We start from the raw sequence: 17,883 nt of genomic DNA, 5'->3' as shown, positions 1-17,883 counted from the left end.
TTAGTCTGGTTTAGTTACTCTATTTATTTTACGATAGTCGGTACAAAACCGATAAGTACCATCGGATTTATTTACAAGCAAACAGGGAGATGCCCAACTGGAAAATGAAGGTCGTGCAATATCATGATCCAGCATATACTGGACTTCAGCGTTAAGATGCAGGAGTTTATTTGGGGACACCCGATAAAAATTCTGGCGAATAGGCTCCGAATCCCCAACATCTATATCATGCTCCAACCAATGTGTACGCAAAGGTACATCACCAAATAAAGAAACAAGATGATTAATAATATCAATCAAATCACCACATTTATCATCAGGCAAATGAGCCAACATGTTATACAGATTTTTAAGAGTCTCTGAATTTTTTAGACGTCCCAGTAGTACTGTATCCTCTGGAAAAGAAACTCCCTCATCTATTCCCTCCCCCACAAGCGAAATTCTCTCAACTACTAACGCATGTTTCACCTCATCGTCTGACATCTTGTGAGAACGGCAATAATAGGGCTTCAATAAATTAACATGACACAACTGGGTGGACTTTCTCCTCTCTGGAGTGGCAATCAGATAGTTTAAGTCCGTAACTTGTTTTTCTACCACATACGGACCTGTAAACTGAGCTTTAAATGGTGAGCCTACCACAGGTAACAGAGCCAACACCTGATCGCCAGGCATGAACTTCCGTTCCTCAGTTCGTCGATCGAAAATCGTCTTCATACGCTTTTGCGAAGAATGCAATTGTTCTTTTGCCACTTTACCTGCTTCATATAATCTACGCTTAAAGTCATTCACATAACTTATCAAGTTTTTTGGTGGTGCACTTTCAACCCACTGGTCTCTGAGTACAGCCAGCGGTCCCCGAACTGTGTGCCCAAACACCAAATCATTGGGACTGAACCCAGTACTTTCCTGACATGCCTCACGTGCTGATAGCATCAACCACGGCAATCCTTGTTCCCAATCTCCTTCCATCTCTGTACAATAAGAACGCAGTAAAGACTTCAGCGTCTGATGGAAACGCTCCAAATCCCCTTGGCTTTGGGCGTGATAAGCACTAGCTTTATTGTGTTTAATGTGCAGCAGTTTCAAAACCTGAGAAAATAAATGAGAAGTGAAATTGGAACCTTGATCACTTTGCCCAATCTTTGGAATGGCAAAAATGGAAATGAACTGAGTCAAGGCTTTCACCACTGATTTGGAAGTGATCGTACGAAGAGGATATGCTGCAGGATATCGAGTAGAGGCACACATCACCGTGAGCAAATAAATGCAACCCGACTTTGATCTAGGCAGCGGGCCTACACAATCAACAATCAGGTGCTCAAATGGCGGGCTGACAGCAGGAATAGGAAACAATGGAGCTGGTTTGATCTTCTGATTTGGTTTGCCTGTTAGTTGACAATGACATGTCTTGATGTACTGTGACACATCCTTCTTCAATTTTGGCCAAAAAAAATTACAGAGGATCCGGTGATAGGTCTTTTTTACCCCTAAATGACCTGCAAGTTTATCATGGGAAATCTGTAATACCAGTGAGCGATACTTTTCCGGAACTACCACCTGCATGATAGGATCCCCAGCAAAATCACTACCATGAGGAATCCACTTTCTCACCAACATTCCATCCTGCAAAAAATAACCATTAGCAACATTTCTAATTTCATCAGAAGACATCACACTCTCAAACAATTGATGGAGAGAAGAATCAAGTCGCTGCTCCTGGAGCAACTCAGAAAGTGAAACAGAAAAGTCATCAGGCAAGGAGAATGGTTTGACTACAGCAGAATCAGGGGTTACCCTTGGCTGAGCAGAGGTCATGGAACGAGTTACCGCACATGCAGTGAACACTTCCGGATAATTCTTGTAACTCTCGTCAGAACCTGGAAGAGGAACAGATAAAACCACAGGAGGTGAAAAGGTATCAGGCCACACCCTACCCCCTGCCAAATTATTCCCCATGATTATATCCACACCATCCACGGGCAATGATGGATGCACTCCAATTACCACTTCACCATTCACAAGCTCAGATGTGTAACGCAAAGAAGATGGTCAGATTACCAGCTCTCTCTATATATATATATTTAAATTACTGAAATTACCAACAAACGGACTCTGTCCTTCTTGAACTGTCTACAAACAACAGATGGCATCTATCAGCTAAAGTAACTCATTGATGGCTGTCTATAGACACCTCTTTTATGAGTTTACACGGGAAGCCACGAGCGCAAGGCGCCCCGATGTCTGAGATTACGCAGATCCCCTAGGGGTATTCTTAGACACTGATTTATACGTCAGAAAACAACAAGACTTTGTCCGGCCAGATGTGCTGGCTAATGATCTCATCAAACCAAACACACACACACATAGGCAAGAGAGCAAAAGTTCAGCGGCAGCATGAACTCTCAGTCCTGGTCACACACACACGCACACACACACAGAAACACACATGGATCCTACCACGCGTGATCAAAATCATTTGGTACAATGTTTAAAATGTATTTTCTTGATGTGTGCATGATCCCTTGTCCCAAATATTATGCCTATATAACTTTATTGGTTTGTAATCAATGTGATGTGACTATAATCGTGTATCTGTGTGTAATTATGTCATATCAGTGCCATTCATGGTATTGTCTTGTTCCAGATATCCCAACGGTCTCGAATGTTTAACGCAACATATCAGAGGATGCATTGTTTTATTAATACCAGTGATGTTAATGTTACGAACGAATCTATCGTTCCAATTTCTAAGAGGAAGGGGGGTATAGATCTCGAAACGTCAGGAGGTGTGCCCGATCCGTTGTTAAAGACGGTTGGCCCACGTCCGTGAGAGGGCGTGAGTTTTGGCCCCTTCAAAATATCATGCTTCCCTTCTCTCTCTCTCTTATCCCGCTCTTCTTTTTTACTCGCTCTTCTCTCTTCGATCGCTCTGACCTCCTCCTCTCCTCCCTGGCAACGCTTCTCCAAGGATCATCTGAAGAAGGCCTTAGTCTTCTCCTCGGACACATGTTCGAGTCGTAGCTGCCGTTCTTTGCAACTAAGCTCATCCGTGCCTTTCCCCTCAAAAAGGGAAATGATCTAACTTTCTCGGTAACTTAAATTCAAGTAAGCCTTTACATCGTCTTGCGAAACGACCCAGAAGACGAAGCCAGACGCAAACCAGCCGGACACGCGCGCCTCTTTTACAGCATCGCACTGAAAGAGCACAGAATACTGCAAGTATATTGAGTTGATAAAAGCTGTTTTCCTGGTGTCTATCTCTTAGGACTGTGAATTAAGTTACCCTTCTTCCTCTTTCTTTTTTTCCTTTTTCTTTCTTTCATTTCATTCTGATCACTTATGTTATTGTTTGGTTATATGTTGTTTGTTTATGGTTTGCATTTTTACGTACGTTTATATTCGTAGCTCATATAATCTCTAGTATTGCATGAATTAAAATTCATAAATACTTTTCACTGCCTCTGTGTTTGAAAAATCCACCTTATAAGTCAATGAATCTAAAAAGATCTAAGCTACAAGCTCGATATTAGACTACATCCAGTAGTTTTAATTAATAAACTCAGGAAGTTGGATGTCCGTGGCCAGGACATGAAACTCTCCTGAAGTTTGTGAATACCTCTTTTTGACTGTAATGATTTTACATTTGTTTCGCTGGACGAATCAAATGTTGGTCAGATCAAGGTAATCTCGATAATTGATAAAATAAATGTACATGCGACTTATGAATTATGACCATGAGTCATAAATATTAATATTCCCAAGAATCCCCATATTCTTGAGCTAATTCATATTTACCCAGAGTCGTAAACGCTACAGATGACAACATTACTCTATGTAAAGGAACAGACATAACATCCAACCCAATTCCTCTAACAAGAACACTAGTACCAGTGTCACTCAAAACTGAAAATGGCAACACATCCTCCAATATAAAAGATTCAGAGGCTCCTGTATCTCTTAATATAGTTACTGGAATCTTTATCTCTGTACCAATCATCGACACATGTCCATAGGTGATAAAAGGCGCATAATCACCATTTTCCAAAAGATTACCCAATTTAGGAAATCCTTCACACAATGTACTAACAGGACTTAACACGGGTGCCACAAGAGCAGCTGGTTTAACACGAGGAGCCTTTCCCCCTTTACTCTTGGCTTTAAGCACAGGGCACTCATTTTTCCAGTGGCCTTTACCATGGCAGTAGTTACAGATAAGAGACGAATTTTTGGACATACGATCTCCCTTATCTTCGAAAAATTCGTCCCTTCTCCGAAACTCAAAACTCTTGTGTGTTAACACATAATCATCAGCTAATTCAGCAGCTTTAGCAGCTGTGTCTGCTTTCTGCTCATTTATATATGTGGCAATACGAGCGGGTACAGAATTCTTAAACTGTTCCAGCACGATTAAGTCAGTCAACTCCTCAAACGTGGGTACCTCAGATGCCATACACCAGCGATTAAATGCAGTACTGAGCTCTCTAGCAAACTCAACATGAGCAACATTAACACCTCTAGACAAAGTTCTAAATTTTTGTCTTTACGCTTCTGGTACTAACTCGTACGATTTCAAAACGGCTGCTTTTACGATGTCATAATCGTTACAGTCTGAGACTGAAAGAGAAGAATAGACTTCCTGAGTCCTGCCAGTAAACACGCACTGTAAAAGTAGTGTACGTTCCCTACTAGGCCAACCTCTCGCTTCCGCAATCCGTTCAAACAAGGTAAAAAATGTATCCGGATCTCGTTCACTAAATTTAGGCATCAAACGCAAGTTTCCCGCAGTGTCAAACATTTTAGAAACACCCTGAAAAGCATCATCTGAACCATCATCGATTCTGCCTTCTCTAATCATATCCAAGCGATATTTTTGCAGCTCTATATCTGTCTGTTTAGTTCTATTTCTCTCACGCTCCATTTCTAACTTTACACGCTCCTGTTCAAGCTGTAAGAGCAATAACCTTTCTTGCTGTTCAAAAGTAAAAAGGCCAACTGGTGGTTTAATTTGACTAGCAGTAGCTGTATCAGACATTTCAATCAATATAGCTTGTTCTATCAATTTTGTTTTAATTGTTTCTCTAATTGTACTCTCTTTTAATCTCTTATCTTCAAGTTCGATTTCATAATGATCCGCAATCTTAAATAACTGATCTTTTGTAAACAACTCAAGTAACGCTTCAGAGGGAGAAATAATAAAATCTTCAACGAGATTAGACATCCTTCCTCTAGAATATACGTTACAATTAATATAGTGTGATTCTCAAACCTCACGTGGTAGGAATAAAAAGTTCCCTTTCCCTATCTATAGTAAAAAACTAACTAACTCACCCCTAATCTTCGTGTGGTTACTGGCGAGGGGTATTTAAGCACCAACTCCCGCTGGTACAAGAAAAGCAACCAGCACGCTGGCGACTACTCATACCATGGCCATGCTCCCGAGACAACTGCTCTACTCACGGTCGCCACACAAAAATAACAAAAATTACATTACCTACTTGTTCCAAAAGGGACCAAGTAGCTACACCTAACAAGGGAACATCAACAATATTCTCACCACAATATGATTTGCAAAATCACTTACCTCTTAGAAACAGCATAGAACAGCTAACTGATGATACAGCAACATATGTCCACAAAACAAATAAATTCAACGCGCATTTCCTTCCAAACGAAGAATAAGCTCCCAAACAATAGCGTTTACCCAAACAACATTCTTCCGGTTTTACGTTCAGTTAACGGACGTGCCAAGTTCATTACAAAATAACCGAACGAAAAAAAACGCTTCCAAATCATGTCGACAAATAACAGGAATTTTTCAAAAGTTAGCAAACAAGCGGACGAGCCCCCATTTGTCACGGCCGGCTCGCAAGCCGCGACAAAGAAGGAGATGACACGTTAAAATGATATGCAAAAAGGAACAACATTTATTAAAGTTAAAGTAATAAAGTAATAGAATAGACCAAAACGGGAACAAAACAACAACTAAGACAACAACAAAATGGCACAAGGGGAGAGCACTATTCACGACTGAAGGGAGCTGCTTTTGTTTGCCGGCATCAGCTCTAACACAGGTGTAAACCATCAGTCATCATGACGTCACTCACTCCAACTCCAACCTACAAAACAAATGACAAAAGACAACCAAACCCACACAATATGACCCACACAAAGGTCGTAACACACCTGAGCCAGCGAAGTCCTCCTAGCATCAAGGAGGAAACGGTGGTTGAGTCCCGCTGCGGCCGGACCGCCATCAAAACATTTCGCTCTGTCAGTTCCCTTAGCAAAGGTGACTGCAGATGTGTATTATGCAGCCAACGAGCACGTCGCGTCACCCGCTCACCTGCAGACAAACGCCGTTTTTACGGCGACCCAGAGAAATCTCATAAAGAGTACAATTTCTGGTTATCCGGCTTACGCCGATGGTGTTTTAAGTGTGGAAAATGTGCCCTCTTCCCAGTGTTCACCCCTACACATAAGCACGGTTCCCCCGGTGTCATTCAATCATACAGAGCCCACTGTCATGAAGCTGGCGTATGCCGCTCGAGTGTTAAATATAGGAAATGTGTCCACAGAACAGTGCCCACACCTACTCACTCTGTTACACCAAACTTGTCCCAGGGAACAGAGAATATAAAGCCGACACACACCGGCTATGTCATAAGACCTGTGGCTGCTTGCGGGCACTCACGCTTACTGACAAACACATCACGCCCAGCGCTACATACGCGCCACAGGCTTTTTCACATGAAGCGTTCCCCATCCAAGCTGACCAGGACGTTTCATGCAAACTGGCCAACCGCCGTTCTCAGCACACCGCTGTATACAAGCACCGAGAGCGCGCTCACAGCGCCAATGCCTCAGACTCAGGTTCACGAGCCCACACTGTGCGGCGATCGGGACCAAGAGACCATTCTACCCCTAGCCATGCACGCGGAGGCATAGGAGGCTATTCCGGGAGTGTCAGAATGGGTGCTAAATACAGTAAAGCAAGGCTATTCGCTGCAATTCGCTCGTCGCCCCCCGCGCTTCTGAGCCCGGACCGAAACGAAAGTGAATCTGGAAGTAGCACACCTACTTCGCACAGAAATAGCGAAACTTCTATGCAAAGGGGCTGTAGAACCAGTACCACCTTCTCAGAGCGAGTCAGGCTTCTACAGCCACTATTTCCTCGTTCCAAAGAAGGATGGGGCTCTCAGACCGATTTTAGATCTGAGACACCTGAACATAGCCCTTATGAGGCGACCGTTCAAAATGATAACGACCAGACAAATCCTCGCGCAAATTCGCCAGAGGGACTGGTTTATATCTCTCGATCTGAAAGACGCATATTTTCAGATACAGATAATACCCCCTCACAGGCCATTCTTGAGATTCGCCTTCGACAGTCAGGTATATCAGTACACCGTCCTCCCGTTTGGCCTGTCCCTAGCACCCCGTACATTTACGAAGTGCATTTACGGCTCCCCTCCGTAAATTGTCAGGGCATGCATGCAAAGTCCGGGCATGCAAATATTGAATTATTTGGACGATTGGCTGATTATAGCGCAGTCAGAGATGGAATTGATATCTCACAGAACGCGGCTTCTCAGCCACCTGGAAAGTTTGGGTCTCACGGTCAACTGGACCAAGAGCTCATTACTGCCCAGCCAGACAACCTTTTTTCTGGGGATAGATCTGGACGGCCTATGATGGCCTATGTCTATGATGGCCCGCCTGTCGACGCAGCGCGCGCCGCGTTCGACACCTAGCCGCTTCATTTCAGACGGGCAGCCTTGTTCCCCTGAAAACTTTTCAGAGAATGCTAGGCTGCATGGCTTTAGCCGCAGTAGTGCTTCAGCTGGGTTTACTACGAATGCGCCCACTACAGCGCTGGCTGAGTGCACGAGTACCACACCGAGCTTTGGCTTTCGGCAGCCTGCGTATCAGAGTGACTCAGAGCTGCGTCTCAGCTCTGGAGCCCTGGACAGCGGCCAAGTGGTATCAGTTGGGGGTGACGATGGGTGCTATCTCGTTCCGAAAAGTTATCTCGACAGACGCCTCGAAACCTAGTTTGGGGTGCCCTGTTCGAGGGCAGACCGGTCTTTGGCCAGTGGTCAGACCAGGAGAAATGCCTTCACATAAACTGTCTGGAGATGATGGCGGTCGAGAACGCGCTGAGGCACTTCCTCCCACACCTACGGGGCTACCATGTGCTGGTCCGCACAGACATTATGTCAGTGGTAGCCTACGTGAACCGTCAGGGTGGCGTCAGGTCCAGAAATCTCAACGCTCTGGCGGAACGCCTCCTCGTTTGGGCTCAGCACTCCTTGCTCTCACTGAGAGCCGCGCATGTGCCTGGACGCCTAAACGACGGTCAAGACAGACTGTCCAGGGACAAAGTTCCCCTGGGGGAATGGTCCCTGCATCCTCAGACAGTCCAGCTGCTGTGGTGCCGTTTCGGCAAAGCGGAAATCGACCTGTTCGCGTCGAAAGAGAACACTCATTGCCCACGGTTCTTTTCAAAGAACGAGGACGCGCTGGCCCAAGCGTGGCCCAGCTGCCCGCTGTACGCTTTTCCCCCGATCTCGCTGTTACCACAGGTATTCAGGAGAATCAGGGAGGCGGGCCATTCATTGCTCCTCGTGGCCCCCGCGTTGGGAGAACCAAGTCTGGTTCCCAGAGCTGATGCAGCTGACCGATCGAGCCCCATGGCCAATCCCAGTGAGGAGGGATCTCCTCTCTCAAGCCGGCAGTTCAATTTGGCATCCTCATTCAGAGCGCTGGTCTCTGCATGCATGGATAATCAACGGGTACCTGTTGATCTGCCGGAAGGGGTTGTGAACACGATTGTGCAGTCTAGAGCCCCTTCTACTAGAAGGCTCTATGTGTCCAAATGGTCTGTGTTTACTAAATGGTGCGCCGACAAAAGCCTAGACCCACAGATGTTGGGTCTCTCTTTCCTTCAAGAGCTGCTGGATAAGGGCAGGACCCCTTCCACACTCAAAGTTTATGTTGCGGCCATCGCAGCGTTCTCTGAGTCGACGCGCGGCCAGTCAATAGAAAGGAATGAGCTCGTCATCCGCTTCCTCAGAGGAACCAGGAGGATGAACCCCCCGCGGCCCCCGTCAGTTCCTATTGGGATCTTTGTATAGTCCTAGAGGCTCTGAAACCACATCTCTTCGAACCTTTGCAAACGGTGGACTTGAAACACCTTTCGCTCAAAACCACGTTTCTGATTGCACTGTCATCAGTCAAGCGGGTGGGTGACTTGCATGCGTTATCTATTAACGCTGCGTGTCTCGAGTTTGGACTTAATGACTCTATAGTCATTCTCAAACCAAGACATGGTTATGTCCCCAAGGTGCTGGGCACTCCATTCAGAGCGCAGGTTGTTACGTTATCGGCTCTACCAGTTTCTGGGAGTGAGCCTGATGTTAACCTCCTCTGCCCGGTCAGAGCGTTAAGAATTTACGTCACGCCCTCCGCCGCCTTCAGGCGCTCGGAGCAGCTTTTTGTTTCATTCGATAGGAAAAGGTCTTGCTACCTCGAACAAACAACAAAGTCTGTCCAGATGGATAGGTAGACGCTATCGCGGCAGCGTACGAGTCTAAAGACCTGCAGTGCCCTTTCGGCGTCAGGGTAGAGTTCTCAACGGGCCTGAAAATTACAACCCGACCCGACCCGGCCAGTGGCTTTTAAAGCCCGGACCCGATATAACCCGACACATCAACATGAATTAACTGCCCGAACCCGGCCCGCGGCCCGACGCCGCGTCAGATTTTTTTTCCTCATACACGTATTATCATTACCAGCAGATGGGAATTAAAATCAACCTTTAATGTTCACGCCTTTTAACAATACAAACAACTGAAACAAACTCATTGGTATGCTGCTGCGGTTGCCGTCGAGCAGCCAATGAGCGCGCTAGATAGCCCGCTCTAGGTCTGCTAGCTGCTGCAGTGCGTTGACAATATATACAAAATTAAGGATCATTTTTGGCTTTATTGATGAAAAGATTTTACCCGTAGCGTAAGCAACTTAACGCAATACTCGTTCCCTCTTCTAGAGAGAACCGAGGTTACATTAGTAACCGAGTACGTTTTATTGATTAATGAATATTGTAATATTCTTGGTAATAAACTGCACTCGATCTGTCACTAAACAGTATATAAACATTACAGATGTTTGGGCATTGACCAGCAGCTGTCGCTTCAGCTGTCAGTCTCTCCAAGATTTGTTTTAATTAAATTGAGAACATTAAATGAACAAAGAAAGAAGCAGTCAAAACACAGAAGAAACAAACAAGAAAAACAAGACAAAAAAGTTCAAGACAGTGATTTATTTCAACTGTTTTAAAGGCTTCTACAAGTTAGAAAGAATCCCAAAGTAACTTCAGCAAGCAAAACATAAAAAAGTGGTTTCTGTTATTTTTGTATAAAACATTGTTAACAAAATCAGATTATATGTATTGTGAGAAATCTTTCCATAATAACCACATAATGGCAAATAAATGTACTGTAGTCTCTGGATGCTGTTTAAAAGAAGAACAATATTAATATATTTTTTTCATTTCTTTAAAGGGGACATATCATGCTAAATCCACTTTTTTAGCCCTTAAAAGCATTTTGTTGTATATTTGGAGTGTTTAGAAATACAGAAAAGTTGAAATTATTCTCTTCAGGTGCTTCGTTGATATCTTTATATTCTGTTTTGGTCATATTTTTCAACCTGTTCCGATTTTTCTGTTATCTATGACGTTTTGTGAACTATTACGTCACAGTATTTGCAGCGGAACTACCAAATAAGGACATTGACTTCCAGCCCAACACTTCGAGCAATCCGCCATTTTTATTTCTCACTGCAATTTTGTAGTCCAAGCTAAAAGATGCAGAAGTTACGAGAGGGTAAGTTAAAATGTTCGGTTGTTGGATGTAGTAACCCACACGCTTCATTACACCGTCTAATGTAGTTGAACTGCCGCGCTGGTAACAGGGCCATAGACTGTGGACAGGACGCATGTTTAACTGAAAGAACAAGCAGAGAGAGAGACCCGGTCGCGTGCACGCACTCTCTCTCTCTTCGGAGCCAGGCGAAAGTGTAAACAAGACTTCACCGTCTCCAAACTAGACGCTGTCCTGCTCTCTCTCCCTCGCACATATTAATCAAAATAAATCGACACAGTGGTAAAAGGTCGGAAGACCAAAGTTTCATGTGTAAATACAGTAACACACCATTGCGATACATCCATATGAAGACGTTGTTCTGCAGGTTCGTCGTCTTCATTTTCATCTCGCTCCGACTCCGACTCTGGCTAGAACATGTAAGTCTGGCTGGACAAGTCTTCCGTTCTTGACATTTTGTTAATAACATGTGAATAAAAAGTTTCTGTGCCGCTAGATAATCGTATATCTGCTATCAAACTACAAAAATGGCCGAACGGGGTGGAGTTGAACCGAGTGTCACCTCTGCATCCTGGAGAGGGGGCGGGGTATGAAGTGTCTCAATTGTATTTAAAGAGACCGCACCAAAACGAGTTGCTCTCAGACGCACATCAGAAAAGGGGTAGAAAAGGGGCCTGTGGAGCTATAATAATGAGGAATTCAGACCCAAGCATTGCAGTTCCGCTTTATATAGACTACAAATGTATGATTTATATGTAAAAAGGAACGATTTAAAAGCATGATATGTCTCCTTTAAGGAAGTATTAACAGGATAAGCATGATGGATAATCTGAAAGGAAACTTTTCTTATCCTGTTAGTAATTAAGTATCTATTATGAATATTTAAAAAAGAACAGTGCGGCTGATTGGCTGATCATAATTTCCCTCCAATTAACATATACTTTGTGACACTTTTTGTTTGATTTATGACTCATGATTGACAGGTAATCTATGTGTCAAGAAAACAGTGTCTCTGATTTACAGTGCCAAACTGACTGGTCATTTGTTGAAGGGTATCAGGCCCCTTCCAGTCTGTTGGGGGGTAAACTGTTGCTGATTGTATTTTCCAAAATTCACCATGTAATTCACCCAATCAAGTATTATGCAATGTTGACACCCTGAGTGTCAAAATCTTTGCTGTTTGATCAATAGGGTAGCCTATATGTTAATTGAGTCAAAATATTTGAGTCAAGACATTCAGGAATACCATACACACCTCAGTAGGATCAGTAGTACCTGAATTATAGGTTTATGTTAATGCCTAAGACAAAGAATCAGACACGTGTCAAGTCAAGTCAAGTCAAGTCAAGTCAACTTTATTTATATAGCGCTTTTCACAATACAGATTGTATCAAAGCAGCTTCACAGTATTAAATAAAATAGTACATCAGTGTTTGTTTCTGGTGTAAAACATCCACGTTTGGTAATGCAGATCAATAGCACTGGTGAATCGATTAATCAATTTAAGCATCCCCAACTGAGCAAGCCAAAGGCAACAGTGGCAAGGAACCGAAAAACTCCATCAGGTGACCTAATGGAGAAAAAAAAACCTTGGGAGAACCCAGGCTCAGTCGGGGGCCAGTTCTCCTCTGGCGTTTATGAAGTAGAGACCGGATTTAACTGTAAGATTAAAATATTATATGAATGCCTGGCTGAAGAGATGCGTCTTTAATCTAGTTTTAAACTGGGAGAGCGAATCTGAGCAACGAACAGTATCAGGAAGGCTATTCCAGAGTTTTGGTGCTAAATGTGAAAATGCTCTCCCTCCTTTGGTGGATCTGGATATCCTAGGTATGACCAGAAGCCTCGAATTTAGTGATCTTAAAGAGCGCGATGGATTATAGGGCGATAGAAGATCCGTTAAATAAACTGGAGCTAAGCCGTTTAGGGCTTTATAAGTCAGTAGCAATACCTTGTAATTAATACGGAACTTTATAGGTAACCAATGTAGTGATGATAAAATTGGTGTTATATGGTCAAACTTTCTTGATCTAGTAAGAACTCTAGCGGCGGCATTTTGGACTAACTGTAGCTTGTTTATTGAGGATGCAGGACAACCGGCTAATAAAGCATTACAGTAATCTAGTCTCGAGGTCATGAATGCATGAACTAGCTTTTCTGCATCAGAAACAGATAGCATGTTACGTAATTTAGCAATATTTCTAAGGTGAAAAAAGGCTGTTTTTGTAACATATGAAATATGATTTTCAAAAGACAAGTTACAATCTAATATAACACCCAGGTCTTTTACTGTAGAGGATAAAGTAACAGGACACCCTACTATGTTAAAGTTGTATTGTAAGAGGTTTTGTGGGCGGTTTTTTGAACCGATAAGTATTACCTCTGTCTTATCTGGATTTAATAAAAGAAAATTGTGCGTCATCCAATCTTTTATATCTTTAACACACTCTGTCAATTTGGATAATTTAGCGTTTTCATCCGGCCGTGATGAAATATACACTCTCAGAAAAACAGGTACAATTTTGTACCAAAGAAGGTACAAACCCTTGTCACTGGGGCGGTACCTTTTACTGGTACAAAATTGTACCTTAATATAGAGGAACAAATTTGTTCCATTCCAGTTTGTACCTTAAAGGACATGATTTGTACCATGGGCAAACCAAAATGTACCTTTTGTTTTTAAAAACTTGTTGGTACAATATTGTACCTTTTATCAAAGGTACAAATTTGATCTCTTAAGGTACCGCCCCAGTGACAAGCCCCTTTGTACCTTAACTGTGTCAAATTTGTTCCTACGAGAAAGGCTATTTTTCTATTGAATAACAAGCACATTCAACAACTGAATCAAAAAGGCATCAATTTAATAATTTCTGTAAATACATATCAAATTCATATGAACATTTGAATACTTTCATTCCAACTTACAGTAAAGTATATCTTTGTGTAAATACATCAAAGATTTCACAATACAATAAAGACTTAGCAAAATTAACAGAATATCACTTCTTTAAAAAGATTTGAAAGAATTTAAAATGCAAAAATGTTACAGTACATAAAATATATTTTCTTATCTACAACAAAGCTAGACTTGTTTTTTTCCCCCACTTTTCACACAATACCCTTGCATTTATATAACTTTTTAAAACACCATCATCCAACCGAACTGCTCGGCAATTTCAGATCCCTCCATTTTTACACTGCTGAAGATTCTCCTCTCACTGAAGACACGTCCAGTCAAGACATTCCCAAGATCTGCACAGTGGGTTGAGATGTAGCCGGTTCTTCCTGAACATAATGAAGAATCAATATTAGTAAAGACAGATGTAAATTTATTAAATTTATACTTCCAATGACAAGCTCAAATTTCACTTCTAGACTTAAAGGGATAGTTCACTTAGAACTGAAAATTCTGTCATTTACTCGCACTGAAGTTGTTCCAAATCTGTTAACTTGAACAAAAAAGATATTTTGAGAATCGAAAATTAAACAGTTGATGGGGCCCCATTAACTTCCATAGAATATTTTTCATACTATGGAAGTCAATGGGGCCCCATTGACTGTTTCATTTTTTGGGTGAACTACACATCCTTCAACATCTCGTTTGGCATCCATGTAATGTGCTTCTATAACGGATTTCAGCTTAGCCAACCTCAAATTAACAACCTCAAAAACCTCAACCTGAAAATTATTTTGTTAATTACTCACCCTCATGTCATTTCACACCTATAAGACCTTTGTTCATCTTCGGAACACAAATGAAGATATTTTTAATGAAATTCTGAGAGCTTTCTGTCCTTCCATTGGGAGCAATGCAACTAACACATTCAAGGCCCAGAACGATAGGAAAGACATCATTGAAGTAATCCATGTGACTCCAGTGGTTTAACCAATTTTATGAAGCGATGCAGGTGCTTTGTTTTAGCAAAAAACACAATTTAACACTTTATTTAGTAGGGGGAGCACTACGACGCATGCGAATTGTGTTGACTCAAGACCGGGTGTTGTTCCATGAATGTGCTTTAGATAATATTATTTTGTAAATATAGAGGTAAATTATGCTTCTTTTTTTTTTTTGGCAAAACAAAGCTTACATCGCTTCATAAAATTGAGGTTAAACCACTGGAGTCACTTGGATTAGTTTAATGGTGTCTTTACTACCTTTCTGGGGCTTGAATGTTTTAGTTGTGTAGGCTACCAATAGAGGAACAGAAAGCTCTTGGATTTCATCAAAGATATCTTCATTTGTGTTCCGAAGATAAACGATGGTCTTACAGGTTCGGAATGACATGAGGGTGTATAATTAATGACAGAATTAAAAAAAATTGCTGAACTATACCTTTAAGGAATCCTGGAAACACCTTAAATCAACCACAGCATGCATTCGGTCCATTTTCTGGAATAACTGAAATGCAGATAAGAAAACAATTTTCACACACAAAAAAACTTTCTGCATTTTTACATTTCCCACAAAGTTTTAAATGATTCACTTAAAGCTTCATATAAAATACCCAGAAAAGTAAAATGTTAAACTAATCCATTTGAATTGAGAAGTTTGGTAAAAAAATGTCTGAAGAGACTACCGCTTAGTATAATAAACAGATTAAATTTAGGATTTTATTCACATTTAAACATTGAACAAACAGAAGCTCAACCGCACTTGCTTTGACAAGCGAGAACAAACCTCAATGGTTCTTGCGGAAGCTCAAGCGTGCTGCAAAACACATGAGAATGAACATCATCGGTTTTCGCACGTCTAGCAAACATGATTGAGTTTCCGTTTACTGCAACTGATATGTGAATTGATGTATATTTTTATGTGAATAAAAGCCTAAATTAAATCTGTTCATCATATAAAATGATTGTATCTCTACAGAAAAACTTGGACTAAACTGCTCAATTCAAATTATTTTACGATCTCTTTATTATGGTAGCATACAGGTATCAAAAGACATTTTGAAATTTAATATGCAAAATGGCAATGTAATATATAAAATGGCAATGTTATTATTTAAATTTACATTTTCCATACCATATGTGCAATGTTTGGGGCAAAGTGACAATTCAAATTCAATAATATAATTAAATTAGCCATCTCCTACACTTGTTTTAACATATACCGGTAATTTAAACATATTACAAAAATGATTAGAGATGTTTAAAGGCACAATTCACCAAAAATTAAAAAAACTCTGTCATTAATTATTCACTCTCATGTTGTTCCAAACCTGTAAGACTTTCGTTCATCTTTGAAACACAAATGAAGATCTTTTAAATGAAATCTGAGAGCTTTCTGTCCCCCCATTGACAGTCCATGCAACTAAAACTTTGATGCTTCAAAAAGTTCATAAAGAGATCGTAAGACCAATCCTTTTGAATCGAGCAGTTTACCGTAGTTCAAATTTTCATAAGACATGATCGCTTTATATGATGAACAGATTTCAGAAGCTCAACTGAACATGCTTGACACGTGAGAACAAACCTCTTTCTCAAACGTGCTGCGCAACACACGAGAATGAACCTCATTTGTTTTCGCATGTCAAGGGAACATGCTAGAGCTTCCTTTTACCGTATTATCTGATGTGAATTGATGAATAAAAGCCTAAATTCAACCTGTTCATCATACAGCACAAATTTTAGACTAAAACACTCAATTCATATGGATTAGTTTTACAATCACTTTAGGAACTTTTTAAAGCATCAAAGTGGTAGTTGCTTAGCTGTCTATGGGGGGTCAGAAAGCTCGCAATTGATGAAAGAATTTTCATTTTTGGGTGAACTAATTAACCCTTTAACATGTTCAACGTAAAATTGTAGCAAAATTATAATTTAAATGCTATTTTCCTTAATTGCATTTACACTCACAGTTAAGACACTTATGATTGCATTTTTATAAAATACCCGCGATGAACGTGGCAAAATTCAATCTGGATTTAAAAAAAGGATTCCAAGATGATCTTTGCATCAAGTGCCTTAACTTTGAGTGTAAAAGCAACTAGGAAAAATAACCTAAATTATAGTTTTGCTATAATATTTGCTTGAACATTTTAAACATCTAATTTCTGTAATACATTTCATTTTTTATTTTTGAACTTAAAAAAAATTCAATGTATGTTTTAATTTTATGTTAAAGCTAGTGTAGTAATGCAAATTATTATATTATTGATTTTGAATATTTTTTTGCTCCAGATGTTGCACATATATAGAAAATGTAAATATAGAAATACATTGCCATTTTACACATTACATTTCATATTGACATTTGGTACCGGTATGCTAACGTTACCATACTTTGTGAGTGTCAGAGTTTTAGGTGAATATACTTTCAGTTAAGTGACCGAAATCTTTCAGAGTTCATTTGAAGTGCAGTTACTGTGCTTTATCAAGATTGACATCACTCTGTCATTATGGCAAACATTTTGTCTTAGAAATATTCAACCTCATCAGAAAAACGAATATCATAAGATTAAGAAACTCAAATAACACATTATACTGATACTTGCCTCACAGCTGAGGACGCAGGAAGACTTTCAGATGACCAGCACTGATAGTTTACCATGCAGTTTACCCCATCATGATCTAAAAATCAAAGACACATTAGCTGAGTATATGACATGTAACTTTATATTACTTAGGACAGAATCAGGTAACGTTAATCGCATTCAAAAACAGAACGAGTGATCAACTATTTTATCTGCGCACTGTTCGTTGGCGCTCAATCACGTTGTTCCAAAACCGCATACAGTATTGTAGACTAATGTAAAGTAGGCTACACCAGCATGGCACCTCTGGTTGAGCATTCATTTACAACAATAATGTTTTAAATGTGAACTTACGACACAGAAACTCAATTGCTTTAATGCAGACGGCTATCACTGACTGGATTCGTACAAATAAGCTATTTAACGTTACACTCGCTATTATCATGTTGAGTAGCTGTAACGTTTTATACATTTTATTTGGTTAAACATAAACATAAAACCCACCTTTGAATTTCCTC

Source organism: Scardinius erythrophthalmus, assembly GCF_964197995.2.
Source record: "Scardinius erythrophthalmus genome assembly, chromosome: 6".
NCBI classification, from domain to species: Eukaryota; Metazoa; Chordata; class Actinopteri; order Cypriniformes; family Leuciscidae; genus Scardinius; species Scardinius erythrophthalmus.
Note: the sequence above shows the minus strand (reverse complement) of the source record.